The sequence below is a fragment of the Homalodisca vitripennis genome, unplaced genomic scaffold, assembly GCF_021130785.1.
Source record: "Homalodisca vitripennis isolate AUS2020 unplaced genomic scaffold, UT_GWSS_2.1 ScUCBcl_877;HRSCAF=3768, whole genome shotgun sequence".
Lineage (NCBI taxonomy): Eukaryota > Metazoa > Arthropoda > Insecta > Hemiptera > Cicadellidae > Homalodisca > Homalodisca vitripennis.
In genome coordinates, this window is record NW_025776997.1 from 100159 (window position 1) to 103582 (window position 3424).

The window sequence follows — 3424 nt, forward strand, 5'->3', positions numbered from 1 at the left end:
AAAGTGTTATCTTGTAGTAATTTCAGGGAAGGGGGAGTTGTGTGCCTGTAAAATTAAGCTCACGGCTTCTTATTCATTTCTAACTTATATTGTAAGTTAAACATTTAACAATGTAAACATTCCATACTTCTTATAGACAAGAAGCCATGATACAATTTCAAGTGTATGAGAAATGTAACATTAACAACATTGGCAATTTATAATGAATTTATCAAAAATTGATGAGAAAAAATAAGGGAGAAATTTTTGGATTTAGTTAGTAAAAATATAAGTAAATTAAACTTAGCAATTTCTCAAAATAGGTCTGTTGATGAAGAAAATACACAGGAAAACAGCAGGTTTTTCTGGTAATCTACTTTTTAACGGGTTTTACAATGAGAGTTGACACGTTTGTTATTTCTGACCTTGTGAATCAATGGCCAATGAAAGGCGTCAATTTTAGTTAGTTCGTTGTTTTGAAGAGGTCGGTATAAAGAGAGTTCTAACTAGGCTGCGAGAGTCCTGGCCTTACCGTCAATCCTGAAAAGGTGAGTTTTGCTCAGCCTGAAATATCGTTTCTGGTCATCTTGTCTCTTCTCGATGTGTTTGTATTGATCCAGAGAGAACCCCAGGCAATCAGGGAGTTTCCTCCTCCTAAGGATGCCAAGGGGATTGCCCGTTTTGTGGGAATGATAAATTTTTATCGTCGTTTCATCCCCAATGTTGCTGAAGTGGCGGCCCCTCTGAACTCTCTTAGGAAAAAGGGTGCCAAGTTTGAGTGGGGTGAAGCGCAACAGACTGCTTTTGAAGCAGCTGAAAGAGGCAGTGATGCAGCTCCAGTCTTGGATATGCCTGATTTCGGTCGTAAGTTCGTCTTGCAAACTGATGCTTCCTCCTTAGACGCCGTTGCTGCTGTTTTATCGCAAGAAGTAGATGGTATATCCGGCAGCCCATAGCTTATGCTTCACGCACGTTAACCCCTTGTGAGAAGAAGAGTTGTTCTGTTTATGAGCTGGAATGTTTGGCTGTCCTTGTTTGGAAATTAATAAGTTCAGGCGTTACCTAGAACATAAAGAATTTTTGTTGGAACCGACAACCAGGCACTTTCTTGGCTCCTTGCCCACCCCCCGTCAGCTCGGGAAGATTGGTCGCTGGGTAGTCCAAATTTCTGCCCTTAAGTTCACAGTGCAGCACGTGCGAGGCACCCAAAATATCATAGCGGACACTCTGTCACGCATGTAATCCACTTACCCAACGACCACCAGAATTTATCAGAGCCGCCATGTTGTGGCGTGCTCCTAGACTTTTCCTCTGGCATTTTCGGACATTGTTCCACACCAACTTAAGGATCCCGAGCTGACTGCTATCATCAATGAGCTTAAAAACGGAGGTGCCCACCCTCCTTATTTTCTGTACCGAGGTGCTCTATGCTGCCGTGACAAGCAGCGGAGAAAACCTAAGTTAGTGCTGCCAAGCTTTCTTGTACCGATGGTCTTTCAGTATTTTCATTCTTCTCCTATGGGGCGGACATCTAGGAATTCATAAGACCATCGCGAAGATTAGGGATCAGTTCATCTGGAAAGGTATGGACCGGGATATTGCAGCTCGAGTACGTTCTTGTGAACTGTGCTCGCTAAGCAAACCCGCTCAAAATACCAAGTTGGGTCTTTTTGTCATCTGAGGTGGCGGAAAAACCTTTGGAGAAGGTTTTCATTGACTATGTTTGGGCCTCTCCCGCGTAGCAAGTCCGGAAATAAGTTCCTACTTGTTTGTGTGGATGCCTTCTCCAAGTTTGTTTGGTTGTTCCCATTGCGGAGTGCTACCGCGCAGCTCACGGTGCAAGCACTTCGTAACCATTTTTTTCAACACTTTGGAATCCCCGCCACCTTAGTTTCCGATAATGGTTCACAGTTTGTCTCCAATATCTTTAAAAGAATGTGCTTTTGGGCACGGAATCCGCCATGTGACTACTTATTTCCCCTTTCCTATCCTCAGCCTTCTCACGCCGAACGGTTTAATCGCAATCTTCGATCTGCTCTCATTGCCTTTTCATGCGGAAAATCAGACCACCTGGGATCAACCTTGGATCCAATTTGCCTTTAATACGGCCCAGCATGAAAGTCACAAGGCGGTACCTTTCGAGTTATTATTTGGCTTTCCGCAAACAACCCTTTGGCGAACCTTTGGAAAATTAGCGATCTTCTGCCACCTCCTGGTACTCCCCAATGTGAAAGCCACTTGGGAGGCAGCCAGGCGGAATCTCATTCGGGGCTAGGGAGTTAGTAAGGAGGAAGTACAACCGAGGTCGTATTGCCAATCCCTTCCAGGTGGGGGATCTAGTTTACTGCAAGGCTCACCCAGTCAGTTCGGCTGTGGATAAAAGAGCTGCTAAAACTTTGCTACAGGTGGACTGGTCCCCACCGCATCTTGAAGTTTCTGACTCCGGTGACTGCCCGACTGGGAGATCCTCAGTCCGGGAAGATTTTCAGGAAGGCGCACATATCCCATCTGAAGCCTTGCCGGAGTCATCCGTGATTTCTCTTTAGTCTGTGCGGGAGGGTTTTAGGTCCCAGAGGCCTGATCACCTCTGCTCCCTTCCTGATCAAAGTTCCTGTTTTCTTCTTGTACCCACGCAACTCTTGGAGGGATTTTCTTGCCTCCAACTGGATTTTCTTGGTTTTCCCCTTCTGCAGACTTCAGGGTTTCCGGTTTATAAATTCTTCAACCATTGGGGGAGAGGCATTTCGTTTGGTTCTTCATTTTGAAGAAATTAACAGAGGGGAGTTCCTCCTTTTGGGGGGGGGAGTCTGAGCCGGTTCAATACCTATATCTCCCCGGCTCATGTGTGTTTTATATAGTGTATGTGTGTGGGGTTTATTGGCTGCAGAGGCCACTGACCATTTGAAGGCGTTTGGCTTTTCCGGGAGAGTGGCAAAGACTCCGAGCCGTGGTGTACAAGTTAGGAGTAGCTCCAGCTTAAAATTTTGTTTAATTAAGTGTTTTTGTTAGTTTTTGCTGAGGCTGTTTTCCTTCTGCCATGTGCGGCTAAGTTTACGGCCCCTCACTGATGAGGTCCAAGAGATGAATTGTTTCCTCCTGTCATCTCTCCATCATGCGTGGTCGCAGAGAACCTTCGCTTTTGCGCTCTGCTGAAGGAGGGCCACCATGATGGACATTTCTTCTAGTCAACACCCTGCTTCTAGTCTTCTGTGATACCCTGCTTATATTCTTTATTTATTTGTTATTGTTTATTGTTGCCATTTATATAGTTTTATATTTTGTTATTTAATTTTAAGTTAGTTTTTTAGATATATTTAGTTATTTCTTGGATTTCATTAGGAGCCCGCCCTTAGCCGAAGGATACCGGGTGAAATTGGCATTTCTTGTTTCAAAATTATGGCGTTTCTAATTTTTGTATGCAGGTGCACCTGACAAGGATTGTTTG